Source organism: Neofelis nebulosa, chromosome 4 (genome assembly GCF_028018385.1).
Source record: "Neofelis nebulosa isolate mNeoNeb1 chromosome 4, mNeoNeb1.pri, whole genome shotgun sequence".
Taxonomy (NCBI): Eukaryota; Metazoa; Chordata; class Mammalia; order Carnivora; family Felidae; genus Neofelis; species Neofelis nebulosa.
The window spans coordinates 159,985,372-160,008,923 of NC_080785.1; the positions used below are offsets into that span (position 1 = coordinate 159,985,372).

A 23,552-nucleotide genomic window follows, 5' to 3' on the forward strand; every position below is an offset into this window, starting at 1 on the left:
AGCAGACCCTCTGCTGGGGGGTGGTTCTCGGTCCTGGCTGCCCAACAGGGTCGCCCAGGGAAGCTACAAAATGTCTCTGATGTCCTGGCATCTCCCCCACCGAGGCTGCACCCCCAGCAGGAAGGAGCTGGAAGTACAGGGCAGTTCTCAGCAGGGATACGGGTGACAGTGGGCCCGGATCCTTCTCTGTGGCGGGCCGTCCTACGCTCTGAAGGATGTTGAGTGGCCTTTCTGGCCTCCACTCACTCACCGAATACCCACAGCACCCTCCCCCCCCCCCCCCCCCCCCGCCCTGAGTCATGACAACTAAATATGTCTCCAGACATAGCCAAATTGCCCCTGGAGGGGGGGCAGAACCGCCCCTGTGAGAACCTCTGGGCTCAGGGCACACGTGGGCCTCGAATGGGCACCATGATGCCAGCCCTTCACCGTCTCCCAGTGCCCGCAGAAGGCTCTGGTCTTTGGCAGGGGAGGGGGGCTTTCCTTTTGCCACATTCTCCCCCTAAATCCTTGGGAAAGGAGAGCAAGCGGGCGAAGCAGAGGGCAAGTGGGATGAGGGTCAGTGGGGACTGCGGGCCCAGGTCTGCGAGCAACGGGGGGTGGGGCGGGGGGCTCCCCTCAGATGCCCGGAGCTCCGGCTGGCGCTGAAGGAAAGGATTTCCACCTGCCTTCTCAGCAGCGCTGCCCCAAGGCTGCAGATTAAGAATCAATTAAGAGCGGGAAGAAGGATTTGCCAAGCGGAGGCCGTGAGAGCTGGGGGCTCGGGGCCGCAAGATGGATGGATGGGGGCGGCTGGCAGGGGCGAGGGGCTCCGTGGGCCCCGGGCAGGCTCCCTGAGACCGCAGTCCAGGCTAGCGGTAAAACCAGTGCTCGCTTCGGAGGTCGTTGTGAGGATTGAAACGTGTGCGGCTCTAAGAATAGTGCCTGGCATGCTACAGATGACAGAATCGGCGTTTGCTAAATAAAAATAAGACGAAGGATGGGGCCGGGACTCCCCTGGCCGTACGTGGCCGGTGGCCGCCGCGGGAGACCCTGCGGGTGCCCCCACCCGGACCACATCCCCTTTCCGGGGCCAGTGCACCTGTCTTCCACCCGCTTCGGGTTCGGCCATTAGCTGCCAAGGACTGACACCTGCCCCTTCTCTGGAGCACGTCTTGTGCTGGGAGCCCCCTCCTCTGGAGATGCCAGGGGGCTGCTCCCTCCCCCCCAGGTACAGCCCGCAGCCAATCGCGGTCCGATCTGGGGGTGCTAAAGGCCAGCCCCCCCCCCCCCCGCCTCAACTTGTCACAACCATATGATGCAGTTCACGCTCCAGAGCTCCCGTGGGATCAGGCTGGACCCACGTCCTGGCTGAGCCCATCCATCTGTCCGTCCTGCTTCCCTCGCTCTCTTCTCTCCTGAGAGTCCTGCCCCCCACATCACGGGCATCTGAGTCCCTGCCTCAGGTTCTGCTTCCAGGTAGGCGCTATGGACCGAATGTTTGCGGTCTCCCCACATTCACATGTTGAAGCCCTAACCCGGGATTGGGTTTAGAGGCGATCGTGAGGGTGGGGCCCTCATGATGGGATCAATGTTCTTAGGAAAGGTGGGGGGATGCCTGGGGGGCCCAGTCGGGTTAAGTGGCTAAGCACTCAGCTCTTGGTTCCTGCTCAGGTCATGATCTTATGGTTCGTGAGTTCGAGCCCCACATCAGGCTCTGTGCTGACAGCTTGGAGCCTGCTTGGGATTCTCTCTCTCTCAGTCTCTCTCTCTGCCCCTTCCCTGCTCGTGCTCTCTCTCTTGCTCTCTCTCACAAATAAATAAATAAACAAACATAAGAAAAGAGGGGCGCCTGGGTGGCTCAGTCGGTTAAGCATCTGACTTCGGCTCAGGTCATGATCTCACAGTTCGTGAGTTCGAGCCCCACTCCAGGATCTACACTCTCTCTCCCTCTCTCTCTGCACCTCGTTCACTCGAGCTCTCTCTCAACAATTAATTAATTTTTAAAAATTAAAAAAAAATTTTTTTTTAAGAAAGAAAGAAAGACACGAAAGAGACCAGAACTCCTCTGTGCCTGCCCTCCCTCTCTCCTCTCTCTTCCTCTGCCACATGAGAACACGTGAGAACACAGAAGGTGTAAACTGTCAGCCAGGAAGAGAGCTGCCACGAGGGACTGAATCTGCCCAGACGTTGATCTGGGACTTCCCAGCCTCCAGGACCGTGAGAAAGGAGTGTCTGCTGTTTAAGCCACCCCCCTCCCGGCCCCTCCTGCATCTATGGTATTTCGTTACAGCAGTCCAAGCTGTCGGAGACGGTCGTCTTCCTAGGAGGCCGACCCAGCTACTCACACACCAGCTCGAATGCAGTCTTAGAACTGAACCCCACTCCCTGTGAGCTCCAAGTCAACCTTCCCCCGCCCCCGTGATTCCAACTCCTGTTTCAAATCGGATGACACTCCTGTCACCCCAGCCTTGCCTCTCCAAATGCCCCCCCTCAGTGGCCAAGGTGATCCTTTTCGATTTCTAATTATTTGTCTGATCAGTAGCACATTCACACGTTCAAAAAGAAAAAAATGTAAATACACAAAGAGGTATTCTTTGACAGGTCCCCTTTTTACTTTTTTTTTTTTTTTAAGTTTATTCATTTTGAGAAAGAGAGAGAGAGAGCACAAGCAGGGGAAGGGCAGAGAGAGGGAGAGACAGAATCCCAGGCAGGCTCCGTGCTGTCAGCATACAGCCTGATGTGGGGCTCGATCTCACAAACCACGAGATCATGAGCTGAGCCAAAGTCAGGAGTCGGACGCTTAACTGACTTAGCCACCCAGGTGCCCCAGAAGGTCCCCCTTCTTACTCCAGGCCCCACTGGCCCAGTTTGCAAGCTGCCAACAGATACGCATTATTACCAGAATCAGATATATCTTTCCATAGTGTCTTTATGCAAGTCTGGACAAATATGAATATATTTTTCTGCCCCCATCTACAAAAAAAGGTAGCTGACTCTGCATTCTACTCTACGCAGAGAAATCTTTTTTTTTTCCCCTTGGGAATTTTTAAAATGTTTATTTACTTATTTTGAGAGAGAGAGAGAGAGAGAAAGGAATGAGCAGGGGAGGCGCAGAGAGAGAGGGAGGTAGAGAATCCTAAGCAGGTTCTTCATTGTTAGCACAGAGCCTGACATGGGGCTTGATCTCCTGACCCTGAGATCATGACCTGAACCAAAATCAACAGTTGGACGCTTAACTGTCTGAGCCACCCAGGTGTCCCTACACAGAGAAATCTTTTAAAAGATTTTCATAATTCTCTGATGTCTCGATCTGGGCATGTTGGGCAGGGTTGTTCTTCATGACATGTGACTGGTTGTCACAGTGCAGGATGTTGTATGTCCCCGCTTCCATATCCAAATGTCACAAGCAATCCCAGGCATTGTGACCGCACCAAACTCTTGCACATTTCTACCCTCAACCTGAGGGGTGATAGTGTCCCTCACTGACAACTGCTGTACCACATCTGACCTCTCTGGCCCCCATGTCTCCTCTGCCCCCACCACTCTGGCCATGTTAGCCTCATCACTGTTCTTTGAATACCAAGGCTTGCTCCTGCCTCAGGGCCTTTGCACAGGTCATTCCTTCTCCTTGGAACCTTCTTCCTCAGTTACCCCCAGGGCTAATTTTTATTAGCCTCACAACATGAAGGCTGGCTTCCCCTACAGCAAGGGATCCGAGGGAGCTTAGGCTCTGCCTCGTTCTGTCACCTGTGTCACACTCTATCCGTAAGACGATGGTTCCTTAACCCAGCCACACTCCAGATGGAGGTAGACGGGGCTCTGTTTCTTGCAAGAAAGAATATCAAAGAATTTGTGGACGTATTTATTTTATAAACATTTTTTTTAAGTTTATGTATTTATTTTGAGAGAGAGAGAAAGAGCAAGCGTGAGAGGGACAGAGAGAGAATCCCAAGCAGGCTCTGCACTGTCAGTGTGGAGCCCTATGGGCGGCTCGAACTCACGAACCATGGGATTACGACCTGAGCCCAAATCAAGAGTCAGGCGTTTAACGGACTGAGCCACCCAGGCACCTCATATTTTAAAATTCTTTTTATGGTGATGTAATTGACGTAGAGCATTGTATTTTAAGTGTGCAACATAACGATTATATATATATATATATATATATATATATATATATATATTATATATGTTATTACATTACATACATATAATGATCACCACAATAAATCTAGTTAAGACCCATCACCACACGTGATACCAGTTTTTTTCTGTGTGATGAGAACTTTTAAGATCTACTCTCTTAGCAATTTTCAAATATACAGCGCAGTATTGCTACCTAGAGTCACCGTGCTGGACATTCCATACCCAGGGCTTATATGCTATCTGGAAGTTTGTACCTTCTGGCCACCTTCACACATGGGCAAAATGGGCGTAGGTGGACATATTTTTATTTTATTTTATTTTATTTTATTTTATTTTATTTTATTTTATTTTATTTTATTTTATTTTATTTTATTTTTAGTTTATTTATTAGAGAAAGAGAGAGAGAGGGAGAGAGGGAATCCCAAGCAGGCTCCGCATTGATAGCGAGGAGCCCGATGCGGGGCTTGAGCTCACGAACCACGAGATCGTGACCCGAGCCGAAATCAGGAGTCTGACGCTCAACCGACGGAGCCACCCAAGTGCCCCTGGGTGGACATGTTTTGTTTTGTTTTGTTTTTTGTTTTTTTTTAATTTTTTTTTTAATGTTTATTTATTTTTGAGACAGAGAGAGACAGAGCATGAATGGGGGAGGGTCAGAGAGTGAGGGAGACACAGAATCCGAAGCAGGCTCCAGGCTCTGAGCTGTCAGCACAGAGCCCGACGCGGGGCTCGAACTCACGGACCGCGAGATCATGACCTGAGCCGAAGTCGGCCGCTCAACCGACGGAGCCACCCAGGGGCCCCTGGGTGGACATGTTTTAAAACCACCACGTTCTACCGTATTTTTTTTTTTCCTTCTCTTCCCGTCTTTAAATCATACATATCGCTCACTTCCTTATTTGTGGGCTCTCTCCTCTACAGCTACCCTGTGAGGTCCCCAAGAGTAGAAACCACCCTCTTTGTTCCCCTGCACAGAGTAGCTGCTTGACAACTAGGTTTTGGGTTGGGCTTCTGGGAAGCAGAGCCTGAGATAAGGATTCAAAAGCAAGTCGTTTATTTAGGTGGTGACCCGGGGAAACACCAGCAGGGGGGCAGGGAAGGGAGACAGATGGAACACAGCTGGTGACTGACGGGCGTGTTATGGAGCCCGTTACCACTGTGGGTGACTGAAGCTCATTGGCGCTGGGGACCTCCGGGGGGCGGTGCAGGACGGCGCCGGGAGGTGAAAGAGACAGACGGCTCGTTTGCCCACCAACTGCCCGGGGAGGGGGGCCGTTCCCTGGCACTTGCAGCCTGCCAGGCTCGGGGCAGAGGAGGCTTCAGAAGCTTTGGAGAAAGCCCCAGGGCCGAGAGCCGCGCGCGGAGCGGCAGCTGGACCGCAGCCGGGAGCCTGCTGAGCCGGTGAGGCTGGCGGGGTCTGGATGGGGCATCGACAGCTTCCGCTACAACGATCAGCTGAATAATTGAATACACATGTTTCAAGAGTTCCCCATAGCCTAAAGGACACTTCTGAGCTGGCACATAACACCACTGTGACCCGGCTTTAGGTCCTGATGCTACATCAGCGATGGCAAACTCGAACGTCTACAGGGTCCGCGGGGCGGAAAAGACAGAGGGCAAAGCCAGCTGGGGGTTAGGAACAGGGAGTCCTCCTGGATTTCATTTTCCTTTTTTATAGAGATGTGAGTATGGCTGGACCTTGCTCTATTACGGGGAAAGCGGTAAAACGCCAGCCAAATGTTAAGATGCTAAGGGACCCACAGGCACGGTGTTGGGAGGCAATAGGGAGTGGTGGGGACGGTGGAGGATGCGAGAGCCCTTTCCCTTTATGCTCTGGTCTCTTACTGCCTTGTGGGGATGCAGGTCCTGGCTGGGTTACCCGCTTTTCTGGGTTTTCTTGGAAGGGCAGAAATCTGGATTTTTATACAAAATCGTTAATTAGTTAGGGACGCCTGGGTGGCTCAGTCGGTTAAGCATCCGAGTCTTGGTTTCGGCCCAGGTCATGGTGCCCAGGGTTGTGGGATTGAGCCCCGCATTGGGCTCCGTGCTGGGTGTGGAGGTTCCTTGGGATTCTCTCCCTCTGCCCCTCTCCCCTGCTCACTTGCACGCGCGCTCTCTCTCTCAAGATAAAAATATACAATATAAAAAACGTTAATCATTAATTTTTAAGCCTTAGGAGTTCGATCCAGATATTTCTGAAAATATTTGTGGGCTGGTTTTGACTAGTTATCACCCTCTGCGCTACCCTTTTGGAGCAACTTACAGCTCCAAGAACCTGGCATATCCTTTAAAAACCCTAAGCCTTTGCACACATTTTTCCCTCTGCCTGGTCTGCCATTCCAGCCTTTATGGAAAACTCCTATTCATCCCACAAAACCCTACTCAGAAATTACTCAAAGCAGAACTCCCCTGGAACGCCTCCTGAGCATTTTCTTATTTTGTTGAGTAGATTTATTTGTTTCTTCCTCCGCACCCCACACCCCAATCCCCACATACAATCTATGTGCCCTGTGGGGGGTAGCTCTGTGAGTCCCGGTCAGCACTGTGTCCTCAAGTTCAGGGTCCAGCACCACAGGGCACAAACAGAGCTGGTTGAAGGCATGGCCTTGTCATGTTTCACCCTGTTATCTATATCCAGTGGTATAGTGGGTGTGTGTAAGCTGGCTCTTTATTATTATTATTATTATTATTATTATTATATTAATATTTTCAAGGTTTTACTCTTTATTTATTTATTTATCTATTTATTTATTTATTTATTTATTGAGAGAGAGAGAGAGAGAGAGAGAGAGAGAGAGAGAGAGAGAGAGAGAGAGAGAGAGAATCCCAAGCAGGCTCCGCACAATCAGGGCAGAGCCCAATGCGGGGCTCAAACTTGTGAACGGTGAGATCACGACCTGAGCTGAAACCAAGAGTCGGACACTTAACTGAGCCTCCCAGACACCCCTGCCAGCTGGCTCTTAATTAAATTTTTTTGAAGTTATGGTGCCTGGGTGGCTCAGTCAGATGAGGGTCCGACTTTGGCTCAGGTCATGATCTCGTGGCTCATGAGTTTGAGCCCCGCATCGGGCTCTGTGCTGACACCTCGGAGCCTGGAGCCTCCTTCAGATTCTGTGTCTCCCTGTTCTACCCCTCCCCTGCTCGTGCTCTGTCTCTTAAAAATAAACATTTAATTTTTTTAATGTTTATTTATTTTTGAGAGAGAGAGAGAGAGAGAGAGAGAGAGAGAGAGAGAGACAGAATCCAAAGCAGGCTCCAGACTCTGAGCCGTCAGCCCAGAGCCCGACGCGGGGCTCGAACCCGCGAACCGCGAGATCGTGACCTGAGCCGAAGCCGGACGCTCAACCGACTGAGCCACCCAGGCGCCCCAGTTCTAAAAATCTTTTACTGGAGCGCGACAAACATACCGCCTAGCGGGCATGTCAGAAGAAGACCACGCGATGAATTCTCATGAAATGAGTATAACGTTTTACCAGCACCAGATCAAGGATGGAACACTCCCAGCCCCCAGCGACTCCCCCCCACCCCAGCCCCTTCCAGCGGCCACCCCCCCCCCCCCCGCCCAAGGATAACCGTTGTCCCAGTTTCCATCATCACAGAATACTTTTGCCCGTTCTAGAACTTCGTAGAAATGGAACCAGACAGTATTTCTTCTCCTGTATTTGCTTCTTTTTGCCAATATTGTCTGCGAGATGCGTCTGTGTTGCAGTATCCCAGTGTTGGACTCCCACAATTAGCCCCGCCAGTCTACTCTTAGGGACATTTGGGTGGTTTCCAGTTTGGGACTACTTCCCCGGGAGCGGAACCGCTCCGTCATGGGGGCGTGAAGAATCAGCTTTCGTGGGTGTAATGAAACAGTTTTCTAAAATATTACCACGTGCCCTCCCACCGCCAGGGTGTGGGATGCTGCACAGAATCTTCTTCTTAGATGGCAAGGCCATCTTGTTAAAATGTACATCAGGGGGCGCGCCGGATGGCTGAGTCAGTTAAGCCACCAACTCTTTCTTGACTTCAGCTCAGGTCATGACCGTAAGGTTCACAAGTTCAAGCCCTGCATCAGGCTCTGCACTGACTGCACAGAACCTGCTTGGGATTCTCTCTCTCTCCCTCTGCCCCTCCCCTGCTCTCTCTCTCTCTCAAAATAAAATAAACTTAAAAAAAAAATCATCAACCATCACTGCACAAAACCTGCTTGGGATTCTCTCTCTCTCCCTCTGCCCCTCCCCTGCTCTCTCTCTCTCTCTCTCTCAAAATAAAATAAACTTAAAAAAAATCATCAACCATCACTGCACAAAACCTGCTTGGAATTCTCTCTCTCTCCCTCTGCCCCTCCCCTGCTCTCTCTCTCTCTCTCTCTCTCTCTCTCTCAAAATAAAATAAACTTAAAAAAAATCATCAACCATCACTGCACAAAACCTGCTTGGAATTCTCTCTCTCTCCCTCTGCCCCTCCCCTGCTCTCTCTCTCTCTCTCTCTCTCTCTCTCAAAATAAAATAAACTTAAAAAAAATAATCAACCACCACTGCACAATAAACAAATAAAACACATGATTAAACCAATTAATTTTTTAAAATTTTTTTCTTTTTTAATATTTATTTATTTTTGAGAGAGAGAGAGAGAGAAACAGAGCACAAGCAGCGGAGGGGCAAAGAGAGAGGGAGACACAGCGTCTGAGGCAGGCTCCAGGCTCTGAGCTGTCACCCCAGAGCCCCACGCAGGGCTCAAAATGTCCCCATTTCAAATGAAATATCTCGAAGACATTGTTCCCCGTTTCCCTCCTAATCTAAATTAGCTCCCTGGTTATTCTCCTAGCTTCCTGTTCTTCTCCTTCAAGGCAACGATTACAGTTTAATAACGACAAATGTGTGTGATTTGGGTGTTTATTTCATCTGTGCCCAGGTATCAGTCATGTTCTGTTTCCTGACTGGGCTTGTAGGTATACAGGTGCTCGTTGATGAAATTATACATTAAAAAATATATTGAACACACATACAGCCCTTAGGCTCCTGTTAGGCACTGTTCTATGCATTTCTCAAATATTAATTTATTTCATTGACATGCATTCATTTCACTTTTCAAACACTCGTGAAATGAATTAATTTCAACGTTCAAATGTTAATCTATTTCATTTGATCCGCAAAACAACCTTGTGAAGTGAGGCGGTTATTATCCTATTTAGAGATAAGAATATAGAGGGACATGGGGCGACTGGGTGGCTCGGTCGGTCGAGTGACCCACTCCTGATGTGGGCTCACGTCACAATCCCAAGATGGTGGGATCCAGCCCCACGTCGGACCCCATGCTGGGATTCTCTCTCCCTCTGCCCCTCTCCCCGACTCGCGCTTTCTCTCTATCATACGGGAGGCTGGGAAAGGCAGTCTTCCTGTGTGTACGGGGAGAGGAAACAGGTTTGGTGAGACGGTGGCTTCGGGGTCACCCTTTTTCCTGAGCACCTACTAAGTGCCAGATATTTATCCATGTTTTGCTGTTCAGTGCTGGAAATACATCCATCCATCCATTCATCCATCCATCCATACATACTTGATTTAAAATACAAGTTTAAATTAGCAAAACTTTACAAAGTTTTTGAATAAATACATTTTGAAATAAACTACGGTGAAGTGATCACACAGCGTGTGTGCATGGAGAGCGGGTGTGGAGTGGGGATGGCCCTGTCCATCTGTATGGGGCCAGCAGTCCTGGACGGCAGAGCCCCTTCCCAGATGAAGCAGGTCCTGCCAACCCGCTCCCCGGCAGCCATTCTCCTCTTTCTTTTGAGTATCAGTCTTTTCAGTTTTAGCTGGGTACATGGCTTCCCTGTTAGAGACTACAACTCCCAGTCTCCCTTGCAGCTAAGTGTGGCCATATGACTAAGTTCTGGCCAATGGGATGTGAGCATTCGTGCCGTGTGCCGCTTCCGGTGTGTCCTTCAAGGAAAGCTTTTGCCCTCCACCTCCTTTTCCCTGATTCTCCTCGAAACTCCAGGAGGAATTCACCAGTGATGTGCATGGCAACACTGTACCCCTAGCCCTGGACCTAGGCTAACCTCTGGATGCTCACATGAGCAAAAAATAGACCCTCATCTTAGAGCCACTGAAATTTTGGGCCTCTTTGTCATAGCATCGTGGCTTGTGCAGGACTAATGCAGCATCAGCCCTCTCCTGCAGGCTAACCCCTTAGGTGCTGACCTAGCTCCTCCATTCCTGTCACCACACTCCCTCCCTCCCTCTTGTGACTCTGACGTCCCACACAAGAATGCACAAACCTTCCTAGATTGTGTCCCGAGTAAACAGCAGCATGTGAGAGACGGGAGTCAGATAGACAGGTTATGTCGAGACTTCATTTGTTCAAGATCTTAATGCTCTGGGCTTACCACACTATTTCAATCACCAGCCTACAGAGTCTAGACTCATAGAAGTCTGATATTTTTGTTTTCCTGGCATCCCTTTCCTTTTCTACAGTTTCGCTTGGAGGAACCACGTCTTAACCCCCTTTTGGTCAACATGGAACAGCATGGCAGGATTGAAGCCCTCTTCCCCCCCCTTACCTCCAGGGATGAGCATGTGGCCCAAGATAGGCCTATCAGAACATTTCCCCCTTCCTGGTTGGTCCAGGGATGGACCTGTAACCCAAGATGAGTGGATGAGAGACAGTCCTTAGACTTTTGCAGCAATTGTTGGAAAAGAGGTATTTTCTGCCTGCCAAGGTTGCTAAGTTTTGGGGATATAAGTCAGGAATGCATGGAACCGTCTCACCACCATTTATTGAGAGCCGGCCTGAGACAGAGGCTAACACAAAAGAAATCTGAATTAGGAGATGGGCAGACCCAGACTCCTGGTGATATCATCGAGCGCCTGGATCCAGCCATGACTGAAGTTATACTGCTGTTGTACTTTTCCCTTGTATGAGCCAATGCCTTCTCTTTTTGAATAAGTGATGGCAATTAAGGGTTTCCTTATGTGCAAACAAAAAACGTTCTGGCTGCTGCAAAGATTTCACCTCTGACCTCACCCAAGGGTGATAGTCCAGTGTTTACTCCATTAGGCTGATCATCTCCCTCCCACTCTAGGTCTTTCCATCTATCAGAAAGGAAGAAGAAAAGCCCCACTCAAGCCAACTTAAGTAATAGTAATAATAATAATAATAATAATAATAATAATAATAATCACCATCTTGTAGAACAGTAAGTTCAGAGTCAGGGCAGCTCCTGGGTTGATTAATTCAGTGGCCCGATGATGTCATCGATTCAGGGCCTTTGCTGCCCTCCCTGCATCTTAGCTTTGTCCTAAGGCTGGCTCTCTTCATGGTCTGAAGTCAGCTTCCAGAACTCCGGGCGTCATGTGCAGAAATGACAGGTTCCAGCAGCAGAAGAGCCCATCTCTTAATCGCATCTCTTTTCAAGAGGAAGGAACCCTTCTCCTGGTTCTCCCTAACCCGAAATTTGTCATGTGGTGTCTCGGTTTGGGGTCCTCCAGAGGACCCAGTTTGAGTGCAAGCAGTTTATCTGGGAAGTAAATCCAGGAAACACTGGCGGGGAGATCAGAAATGACATAGGAAAAGGAGGGCAGCCAAAGTAAGGGGTAAATAAGCAGTCCCTGCCAAGGGCATCCGGGGTTCAATTCCGCTGGGCTACGTTGTGCGGACGCGTATTTCTGAGACGTCTCACCCAAGTGGAGAGGGCCCTGCGAATGCATGCTCCAGATCCCATCCATCATAGATTGAGGGCTGCTCCCAGGGTCACTTCCGACCTGTCCCACGTGTGGATCAGGAGAAAACCCCCAGATAGAGAGCTACACACACGTGCCCAGGGGTCGGCAAACTCTGTAAAGGTCCAGATAGAAGTATTTTTAGCTTTTCAGATTGCAGTCTCTTTTGCAGTTAGTCTACTCTGCCCTTTGAGCGCGAAAAAGCAGCCCGAGAAGATACGGAAACAAACGAGCGTGGTTGTGGGCCAATAAACTTTATTTGCAAAGACCGGCCTCAAGCCCTAACTTCGTCCACCCATGGGCTGGAACAGCCAGTCCTGAGCGGAGCCGGCACGATGCCCACAGCTTCAGAGGCCATGCCCCAGCCAATCGTCAGTGAAGGGAAGGGAACGCCCGGTGGATTTGGACCAATCAGAGCCCACCTTCTGAAGCACCTGCCCACTCAGCCTGGAAATGGATTGGCCGCTGCCTCTTCCTAGATCGTTGAGGGTCAGGCGCGTTCAAGGCCACGAGAAGACGTCAAGGGGCCACGGCGTGGAGGCCCACAGAGCAGGCACTTGGCTCTGGGGTTTGTTTGGCTTTTTTATTTTCCCTGCCTGGATGGTTGATGGCCGGAGCAGGAGTCTCAAACTCTCACCCTGACCCAGGCACAGGCTCAGGTGTGGCCGAGTCCCGCTCAGGGGTGGCTCGCCAGACACTGTGTCCAGGTGGATCCCCAGGGCACAGAGGAGCTGGAAAAGATGGGAGAGGAATTGGAGTGTGGTCCTCCATCGCATTAGCTCAGGTCTGGGACTCCCAGGCGGAGCCTTCCAGATAAATCCTTTCTTTCTCTGAAAGCACATCTTCCAATACTCTGCAGTCATTAAGCAGAATGAGGCGGGCCTAGATGCGCCCATTTGGGGCGGGTGTCCAAGCTATATCATTAACTGGAGAAAAAGCAAGGGTGGAACAGTGCGTCTGCAACGATCCCCCATTTGTGAAAGGCAAAGAGGATATCCGTGCAGATGCTGGAGTGCGAATACAAAACACCAGAGTGGATGCACGGGGCAGGTCTTAGCCGGGCTATATTGAGGCCAAGGGAGGATCAGCACAGAGAGAGACTCAACTCAGCACGCTCTCCCTTTGACAGGCCCTGCATTCTTTTCATTTAATCAGGAGTGCGTATTGCCTTTATGAGAAAAGAAATTCCACTCATTCTCCCACTCACTCACATTTTGTTGCTGTAGGGATGGGAAAGAAGGTAAAGAGGACTGGGTTTCCCCTAAAGCCGTCCCTGGACTGGGGGATTTAGGTGCAGGAAGTTTAATCTCCAAAGTGATTCCAAGAAACACAGGTTGAGGGGGGACGGGGGGGTGAGGCAGGACAATGAAGGCAGCCAGTATAGGGGGTGTCATTGAGTAGGTTCCCAATGTGATAAGTAGGGTGCAGTTCTGCTGGGGACCTCCAGGGGCAGCAGAGAGCACACACTTCAGAGTCCTATCTGCAGAGGAGGAGGGAGCTGGGGTATTTATCCTCCAAAATTCTGTCTCTTGTTGATGACAGTCACTTCTGGGAGTGTCCCCTCCCAGCACTTCGGGCCTGCAGCCTCCCCCCCCCCCCCCCCCCCCGCCCCCCTGCTTACTTGTATAAAAGCCTCGGGCAGAGAGACGCAGGGATGTCTGGGCCAAGGGGATGTAAAAATAGCACCAACCACACTTGCTTTACTGTAATAGAAAGCAAGAGTTTGGAGTGGATGGTTGGATTTTATGTCAACTTGGCTGGGCCACGGTGCCCAGATATTTGGTCAAATATTATTTGGAAAGTTTCTGAGAAAGCCCTCTCTTTGGGTGAGATTAACATTTAAATCAACGGGCTTTGAGGAAAGCAGATTACCCTCCATTTTGTCGGTGGGCCTCATCCAATCAGCGGAAGGCCTTAAGAGAACAAAGACTGATGTTCCCTGAGCAAGGAGTTCTGCCAGCAGACCGCCTTTGGACTCAAACTGCAGCACTTCCCTGGGTCTCCTGCCTTCTGGCCTATTCTGCAGATTTCGGGCGTGCCAGCCTCCACAACTGCAAAAGCCAATTTCCTAAAATAAGTCTCTCTCGCTCCGTAGACATATGAGAAGTTACCTTCGTGAGCGACTTGGTTTAAGTTTGAAACAAAGTAAAGTCGGTTTTGTAAATAAAGTAAAAAAGCGTGAAGGGGAGCACCTCTGCCATGGTGCCTGGCAACCCTGTGTGTATCCCCACGGCCACACTGGCAAAGGCTTGAACCGCAGCGAATCACATCTCTTCCGTTTTGCGGTTGTCTTTTTTTTTTTTTTTTTTTTTTGGAGTGTGGGATACAGGCCTCAGGGGACTTCTTCTTCTGCTTCACGTAAGTAGCTGTCAGAATTTAAAAGTGGTTTGTTGTGTTTTTACTGGGTCAGACTATCGGGCTGCGTGCTTGGCAAGGTGGTTTGCAAAAGGCAGAGGCGAGTGACTGAGCTTCAAGGGACAGTGGGGTGACAACCTGGGCTGCTTTGCCCTCACACCCTCTCCTCATCATCCTGACTTGCTTCTGTCGGGTGTGGGTCTAAATATTCTAGACCTAAGGGCACCTGGGTGTGGCTCAGTGCAGAAGCATCTGATTTTGGCTCTGGTGATGATCTCATGGCTCGTGAGTTTGAACCCCACATCCGGCTCTGCGCTGACAAAGAGGAACCAGCTTGGGATTCTCTAGCTCCCGCTCTCTCTGCCCCTCCCCCCTCTCAAAAATAAATAAACATTCAAAAAAGAACAGTAAACAAATATTCGAGGCTCAGTCGTTTGAGCGTCCGACTTCGACTCTGGTCATGATCTCGTGGTTTGCGAGTCTGTGCTGACAGCTCGGAGCCTGGAGCCTGCTTCGGATTCTGTGTCTCCCTCTCTCTCTCTGCCCCTCCCCCACTCGTGCCCTGTCTCTCCCAAAAATAAACATTAAAAAATTAAAAAAAAAAAATAGATATAAGATGTTTCAACAGCACCTGCCACCCATGTTAGGTTTTACTACTGTGCCAACACTTTCCCCTATTGGAGCTCGTCTCCTGGGGCCCCGGGCCAGGCGACAGCTAGTTCCCTGATCGGGGCCTCCCCAGGCTGCCCACAACCTGCGGGACGCTCCCACCTCTCCCCTTCCCTGGCTCCTGGCTGCTCCTGTCCCAGCCTGGGTCCCAGCGTCATCTCCTCCCCTCTCCTTTGCCCCTCAGCCCCAGGGTGACCAGAACCCCTGCCTCGTGGGACAGCTTTCTAGCACTTTCCCCTTTTTAAGAGATTGACTGCAATTTCTCTAATAACATCACATTAGCTAGAAATTAATGTCCTCATTAAGACAGCAATTAGGCACATTAGCGCGGCAATAAAAGAGAAGCTTATGAAATAATTGCTGGTTCCAAAATGCCTTTAATTTAGTGTTTTATATTGCGCCGTGTTATTAATTTTTTCCCTCGGCAGAAGATAATAAGAGAAACATTTGAATTGTGGGAAGGTTTAAAATTAAAAAAAAAAATTTTTTTTAAAGGAAAGCGATGTTGATGCCTATAGACGGATGATCTTTCTTTTCCACGAAGCCCCCGGTGATTCTCGAACCCCTGGGATGATGGCGGGGATGGGGGGGGGGGGGCGGCAGAGGGTCGGGCCGTGCCTGGGGACTCTTTTCGTGGATCTGGGACGCGCTCATCCATGGATGGGGAGATCACGAGGGAAAAGGCGGATGAGGAGTAAATTTGTGGAAGGTTCTTTTGCCCCCATCTGAAGCCCTGAGTCGACCTTAGCATCCCTAAGTGTGGCGCAGCTGGACAGGAGGCGGCTCCCGCGGGGAGCAGCAGAATTAGCTGGCACCGCTGAGTGTCCTTGCCCCAGATCCGGAGTCTTCTTTGGCTGTCTTAGGTTGGACTGGCTCCAGAGGCAGCCCCTGAGAGCAAATGGCCCCAGGAAGCACCAGGAGGGACAAGGGGAAGTGAGACAAGGAAGGGAAGAAGGCAATTTCGGGTAGTGGTAAGTGCCGTGAGTAACAACCATAAAAATTAGAGGAAGCAGCTGATGAGGGGCGGGACGCGTGAGCAGGGACATCATGAGGCGAGGGAGGGACCCACCCTGGGGAAAGAGGGTGCTTCCAGGCAGGGAAGCAGCAGGTGCAAAGGCCCGGAGGTGGGTGCAGGCTTGGAGAGTGGGAGAATCTGATGTAGCTGAATGGAAGTGGGGGGGGGGGGGAGTGAGGGGGATGTGGCTAGAGATCAAGAACGGAAGGAACAGGGAAGAATTTGTAAGAAAGGGAAGGAGATGGTAACCGAATCCGGGCCCAACTCTTCCGTGAGGAGGGGCAAGGCTAGTCAGGCCTTGTGTCAGTTACCTGTAGGCCATTGTGCTGTGTGACAGACAACCCCCCAGTCCAGTGGCTTAGACAATCGGCCTTAATTATGGCTCACAGTCTACACATCAACCGGACATTCCTTCTGGCTGGGCGCATTCAGGAGTCTTTGGTCAGCTGGGGGTCCGGAGGACACTCTTTATTCACCCAGGTTGGGCCCTGTCACGTGTTTGGGGTTCAGCTGGCCGTAGGTTGGTCTAGGATGGCCTCGGCTGGGACGACAGGGCTCGCCTCGATATGCCTCGGCCGGCTGGCCCGGGCTCCAGTCAGGTGACAGAGGCAGGGCAGGTGGTGAGGGCATCGACCTGGGTCCATCTGGCAGTCAATCTACACCAGCTGCATTACCTCTTTGGGACTTTTGATTATCACCCCCTGTCCCTCTCTGGCTCTCCCAAGACATCCTACGGTCTCTGACTCCAGGTCCAGCCCCTCTAGAATTCTTCCCGCCCAAGTTTGTTCTCTTAAGGTCCCAAAGGAGCTGTAGCCTGTGTTGTTCACAACCTCAAATTTCTGGCGAGGCTCGCTTTCCTCCTCTGCTTTGGGGCATGACTGGAGCTGAAATTCATTATTGAAATAACTGACTCTCTTAATAGTGAACTGTGAGTTGGTGTCAGCCACAGCGGGTCAGAGGTTTGTCCGTAGGGAGCCCCTGAGCAAAGGAGAAAGGGGCACTCACAGCATGACGAGCACACTCTGTGCCCCCTTGTGCAGTGTCCAACCTGCCCAACCATACCAGCCTGGCCTGATTATGGGAGTGGAGAGGAAGAGGGAAGAGAGAAAGAAGGGGAAAGGGATTCCACTGGGATCCAGGGCACCATTTAGCCTTAGCACTCTGGCCAAAGGAAGAACCTTCCTCAAATGGATGAGGGACCCAATGGGGAGCCAGCCCAGCAAGCCAGGATGGGCACCCAGACAGGCAGCCTACTCTTCTAGTGGACCAAGGCTGGATCAGGCCCTGTGGGGGAGGAGGATCAGAAGAAGGGAAAGGAAGAGGGTAGAAAGGTCCCAGTTGAATATACTCCCCACCCCTTCCTGTATCCCCAGGAAATAAAGTGCAGCTGGGTTCTTGGTTGCCATAGTGACTGCCACACAAAGAATTTGGGGGGAAAAACACCCCGGGGGCATGAAGAAGCAATTTGCTCTCAGCTCTGGGAGGCAGGGGGTGGAGGGAGGACACGGGGATGGGGATCGGAATCTCCTGGGGAGAAAAAGTTAAGAGAGGCCTCCCAGGGTAGGTGGTGTCGGGGAGCCTGGAACCTTCCATGCCCCCCCCCACTTCTGCCAGTGATCCAAAAGAAGAGTGGGTGGAGGCACCCCCCCCCCAGCTCTGGTGTGGGTGCTTCCAAATCCCAGGCCCCCCTTCCGGGGCCCAACTGGGCAGCTGTGAGCTCCCGGTGTCCACAGAGGCAGGACCTCCATGTGGATTTTTTTTTTTTTTTAATTTCCAATTCCACCTCAGGACAAGGCACTATCTGGAGCAGTGCACAGGCCTGACACCCCTCAAATCCTTCCTCAAACTCAGGAAAGGGCCCGGCCTCACTGCCCAGCCCCTCCCCCCTCCTCCTTGGCTACACACGGAAAGGTCTACATATCCCGGGCTGTGGGGAGGAGGGTAGATTGGATTTAACACCCCCCCCCCCGAGGGAACCTGCAGCCCAGTTTTCCTCCCTCCAGCTTCTCTAAACCTCCAAGAAAGCAGAGAAGGCACGGTGTGGTGGCAGCTGCATTTTTTTTTTTAATCTGTTAATAAAACCGCAAGTGAATCAAATCCGCTCGAAGGGAAAGGGTGGGGGGGGGGGGTGCGGTGCAGCGAGGCAGGGGCCATGGTGTTTGCAGAAGTTGGAAATTTAATAAGAAGGGAAAATAAAAATAGCCACTGTGCCGGAGACACAGAGAGAGGGTTGGGAGACGTAGGTGGGTGTGGGACTCCAGGCTGGGTGGAAAGCATGAAGAAGAGACAGCCAGAGGGTCCCAGAGTCTGGAGAAACAAGTGGGGGCACAGCTAGGGGCAACAGGAAGGAGGGGACTTGGAGTACCCGCCAAAACAGCCCGATTCCCTGGCAGGTTTTCCGCAGGGGTGAGCGGGCCAGAGAGGTTAGGGATTGGCAGTCTGAAAGCCTAGGCGAGGAGGGGCAGCTCCTGGTTCCTTGGTCTTTGAGCTGGTCAGGATACGCATCACACTGTTAGGGCTGCCATGAACAGCTGTGCAGGTGGCTCACTGCACAAGAATGCTAGAAAGAAGCCAGAGCAAGGGCTGATATCATCTCTTCCCCCCACCGCGCTCTTCATCCGCCCCGAAGAAAGGGTGCCTTTTAAGGATCCACAATAAAGGTGCAAACACCCTAAATGTCCATCACCAGAGGAGTGGATGAACAAATGTGGTCCATCCATACATTGGAGTATGATTCAGCCGTAAAAAGGAGGACCGATCTTGACACACGCTACAATGTAGAGGAAACTTGAAAACGTTAAACCCAGTGAAAGGAGCCAGACACAACAGAGCACACATGACCCGATTCCATTTACGTGAAATGTCCAGAATAAGTAAATCCACAGAGACAGAAAGCAGACGGTTGGTGGCCAGGGGCTGGGAGGAAAGGGGAAGTTGGGGAGCGACTTAATGGGTGCCGGTTTCCTTTTGGGGTGACGGGGATGTTCTGGAACCAGGTAGAAGTGGTGGCCGCACAACGTGGTGAAGGCGCTATGGTTGATTTTGTGTTAGGTGAATTTCACCTCAGGAAAGAAAGAAAGAATGAAGGAGGGGCAGGGAGGGGGAAGGAGGAAGGAAGGAAGGAAGGAAGGAGGGAAGGAAGGAAGGAGGGAAGGAAGGAAGGAAGGAAGGAAGGAAGGAAGGAAGGAAGGCAGGCTGGAAGGAAGGAAGGAAGGATGGAAGGAAGGAAGGAGGGAAGGAAGGAAGGAAGGAAGGAAGGAAGGAAGGAAGGAAGGCTGGAAGGAAGGAAGGAAGGATGGAAGGAAGGATGGAAGGAAGGAAGGATGGAAGGATGGAAGGAAGGAAGGATGAAAGGATGGAAGGAGGGATGGAAGGAAGGAAGGAAGGAAGGAAGGAAGGATGGAAGGAGGGAAGGAAGGATGGAAGGAAGGAAGGAGGGAAGGAAGGAAGGAAGGAAGGCTGGAAGGAAGGAAGGAAGGATGGAAGGAAGGAAGGAAGGAAGGAAGGCTGGAAGGAAGGAAGGAGGGAAGGAAGGAAGGAAGGCTGGAAGGAAGGAAGGAAGGATGGAAGGAAGGAAGGAAGGAAGGAAGGAAGGAAGGAAGGAAGGCTGGAAGGAAGGAAGGAAGGATGAAAGGATGGAAGGAGGGATGGAAGGAAGGAAGGAAGGATGGAAGGAAGGAAGGATGGAAGGAAGGATGGAAGGAAGGAAGGATGGAAGGATGGAAGGAAGGAAGGAAGGAAGGAAGAAGGAAGGAAGGAAGGAAGAAGGAAGGAAGGAAGGAAGGAAGGAAGGAAGGAAGGAAGAATGAAAGGATGGAAGGAGGGATGGAAGGAAGGAAGGAAGGAAGGACGGAAGGAAGGAGGGAAGGAAGGAAGGAAGGATGGATGGAAGGAAGGAAGGAAGGAAGGAAGGAAGGAAGGATGGAAGGAAGGAAGGAAGGAAGGCAGGCTGGAAGGAAGGATGGAAGGAAGGAAGGAAGGAAGGAAGGAAGGCTGGAAGGAAGGAAGGAAGGATGGAAGGAAGGAAGGAGGGAAGGAAGGAAGGAAGGATGGAAGGAAGGAAGGAAGGAAGGAAGGAAGGCTGGAAGGAAGGATGGAAGGAAGGAAGGAAGGAAGGAAGGAAGGAAGGATGGAAGGAAGGATGAAAGGAAGGAAGGATGAAAGGATGGAAGGAGGGATGGAAGGAAGGAAGGAAGGAAGGATGGAAGGAAGGATGGAAGGAAGGCTGGAAGGAAGGAAGGAAGGATGAAAGGATGGAAGGAGGGATGGAAGGAAGGAAGGAAGGATGGAAGGAAGGATGGAAGGAAGGATGGAAGGAAGGAAGGAAGGATGAAAGGATGGAAGGAGGGATGGAAGGAAGGAAGGAAGGAAGGAAGGAAGGATGGAAGGAAGGAAGGATGGAAGGAAGGATGGAAGGAAGGAAGGATGGAAGGATGGAAGGAAGGAAGGAAGGATGGAAGGAGGGAAGGAAGGATGGAAGGAAGGAAGGAAGGATGGAAGGAGGGAAGGAAGGATGGAAGGAAGGAAGGAAGGAAGGAAGGAAGGAAGGATGGAAGGAAGGAAAGAAGGATGGAAGGAAGGAAGGAAGGATGGAAGGAAGGAAGGAAGGATGGAAGGGGGGAAGGAAGGATGGAAAGAAGGAAGGAAGGAAGGAAGGAAGGAAGGAAGGAAGGAAGGAAGGAAGGAGGGAAGGAAGGATGGAAGGAAGGAAGGATGGAAGGAAGGAAAGAAGGATGGAAGGAAGGAAGGAAGGATGGAAGGAAGGAAGGAAGGATGGAAGGAAGGATGGAAGGATGGAAGGAAGGATGGAAGGAAGGATGGAAGGAAGGAAGGATGAAAGGATGGAAGGAGGGATGGAAGGAAGGAAGGAAGGAAGGAAGGATGGAAGGAAGGAAGGATGGAAGGATGGAAGGAAGGATGGAAGGAAGGAAGGAAGGAAGGAAGGAAGGAAGGAAGGAAGGAGGGAGGGAGGGAAGGAAGGAAGGAAGGAAGGAAGGAAGGAAGGAAGGAAGGAAGAAGAAAGGAAGGAAGGAAGGAAGGAAGGAAGGAAGGAAGGATGGAAGGAAGGGGAAGATCCACATAAAGACGATAGCAGGGTCCCTGCACAAGACTTATCACACCCCGTCTACCCCCACAAAGCCCGGGATTGCCCACAGCAGTCCAATTCCAGAGCAGCTTTGGAATGCATTCATTCGTTCGTTCGTTCAACAAGAATTCACCGAGTGTTTACTTCATGCCAGGTGCTGTGCCGGGCGATGAAGGGGGTACACCCCTGCCCTAGGGCTGACACTCCAGTGAGGTGGTCAGACCGACCCAGCAAACACAGCCTCCGGTACATTAGGTGGGGGTGCTTGCCCGCTCGAGAAACAACAAAACCGCGTGGGTGGGGCAGGCGCTTTTAACTGGGTGTCCTCACTGAGGAGGTGACATCTGAACGAAGCTCCGAAGCAGGCAAAGAGGAGTCACGTGGTATGTGGAGGAAGAGCATTCCAGGCAGAGGGAACAGCCAGTGCAAAGCACGGAGGCTTGTTACCTACAACGAGTGACGCTAAATGTGAGTTGTTGCGCAGGAGTTAAGGTTCTGCTAGAGCCTCCCCCCCCCCCCCAGTTCTGACTTGGATGAGGCACCAGCTGGACGAAGGCATAGGCATGATCCCCAAAACCAACCCCCCAAGTCAGAAGTCTTGGATTTCTATCAAGAGTTGATGATCTCCGGTGTTTACCAGAGGCAAGGCAAGGGTCACAGTAGTACATCCTAGAAACTACTTATTACGTGCTCCACGCTATCACATTCACTGATGTAATCCCCAGCGGCATCGAAAATGGTATGTATTATCTCTACTTTCCGGGTGGGGAAACTGAGGCACGGACCGATGAAGTGGCCCGGCCAAGTGAGCAAGAGGCAGCTGTGAGTTTGAACCAGGATGGCTTTCTGCGGATCCAGACGAACAAGGATCTGGGAGTTCCTCTCGAGGCCGCACCTTGAAGGGTTCGGAGGCCTCCAGGCCTGTTTTTGAGTTGCCGCTGGCCCCGGGGCTCGCAGACGGGGCGGAGGGTCCCAGGTGAGGGGTGGCTGTCAGCATCGGCGGGTGATTGATGGTTTAATCGCTCGCCCTGTGACCCTGGCCCTTCTAGCCCACGCTGCGCTGCGCTGAGCAGGCCGTCCCTGGCGAGAAGCAGAGATGGGGTAATTTGGTTACCGTAAAGAGAACGAAAATTCCAGAGGGAGACAGAGAGAGCGATGCGCCGACCGGGGGGCAAAATGGGAGCCGGTTAGTCTGGGCTCGGATGGGAGGGAGGAGGCAGATCCCCAGTCCTTTTGGGGGTGGGGGCCCTGACAGCTCTCCGCCCCTCTCCAGCCTCATCTGACTTCCTGTCTTGAGAATGGAGAAGGCAAATGCCATGCGTGAGAGGCCACAGGGAAGAGCCAAGGCCTAAGAGGCGAGGGCAGCATGTGGCCTCTACCTGAACCATCTGAGGGGGACACAGGAGCGAGGCGGGGGCTGCTGGAGCAGGGGGCTGGAGAGGGCTGGGGGCTCCAGGTACCGCGGTCAGAAGCCTCGTGTCATCCTTGACTTGACCCCTTTCTCGCTCTCTCTCCACTCACATCCAAACCTTGGACTTCTGCCCACCTCCGCGGCCCCGCCGGGTCCAGCCCAGCGTCGCCCTCCTGCACCTGCTGTCGCGTCCGGCCTGGTCCCAGGCTCCTGGTCTCGCCTTGCGGTCTCTTCCCCCCTCGGCCCCCAGGGGGCGCAGGTGAGCACCCGAGCCCGCTTGGGCTCCTCTTCCGCTCAGAACTAACGGCCACCTTGGCTTGCTTTGCTGTTGCTGCCGTCGCGAGTTCCCACAGACTTAGCTGCTTCAACAACGCGTATGCATCATCGCGGGCCCTGGGGTAAGATATCAGCTGACTGCGAGGCTCGGGGGAAGGAGCCCTTACCTCCTTCAGGTGCCGGCAGAATTCAGTTCCTTGCGGTTGCAGGGGGGAGGTCCCCCTTTCCCCAGTGGCTGCCACCTGAAGCGGTGGCCTGCAGTCCCTGGCTTGTGGCCTCTCCCACCACCTTCAAAACCGGCCAGGAGAGACCTTCTGACATGGCCGTTCTCTGACCCCCTTTCTGCCTCACCCGTCTGCGTTTAAGGATTTGTGTTACGAGATTGGGCCCACCCCATAGTCAGGATGATCTCCCTGCCCAAAGAGCCTTAATGTAATCACATCTGCAAAGTCCCTTTTGCAATGTGAGGTAATCCGTGCACAAATTCCAGGGATTCGGACGTGGACATCTTTGGGGGGCCGTTGTGTCTGCCAGCTTCCTCACTCAGAGCAAAACCCAAGTCCTCCCTGAGGCCACAAGGCCCTGCACACCCCCATCACCTCCCTGCCCTTGTCTCTGACTTTCTTCCCCTCCCGCTACCTGGGACTTCTCACTATTCTGCAGACTCCCTGGGCACATTCCTGCCTCAGGGCCTTTGCATAGGCTGTTTCCTCTGCCTGGATTGTCTCCTCCCCGATATCTGCAAGCCTCCTCCCTCACCTCCTCCAGGTCTCCCTTCCCCAGGAAGCCCTTCTCTGATACCCTCCCCACCCCCACCCCCTTACCACCACCACAAATCCACATTACTGCTTTATTTACTTGCACTCACTGGGATGTACCAAGGATATTTACTCGTTCGGCTGTCTC

General features: G+C 52.0%; 2 long non-coding RNA genes across 2 annotated transcripts in view; one reads left to right on the forward strand and one right to left on the reverse strand.

Moving 5' to 3' along the window:
• Nucleotides 1-23,552, forward strand: part of LOC131510525 (uncharacterized) — a 70,667-nt gene that overhangs the window by 34,926 nt on the left and 12,189 nt on the right. The gene's annotated exons all lie outside the window — the stretch shown is intronic.
• LOC131510529 (uncharacterized) lies at nt 21,046-22,669 on the reverse strand. Its single transcript, XR_009261084.1, has 2 exons — nt 21,855-22,669; nt 21,046-21,406 (listed from the first exon to the last, which is right to left on the reverse strand). It is a non-coding gene; the product is annotated as an uncharacterized LOC131510529 (long non-coding RNA).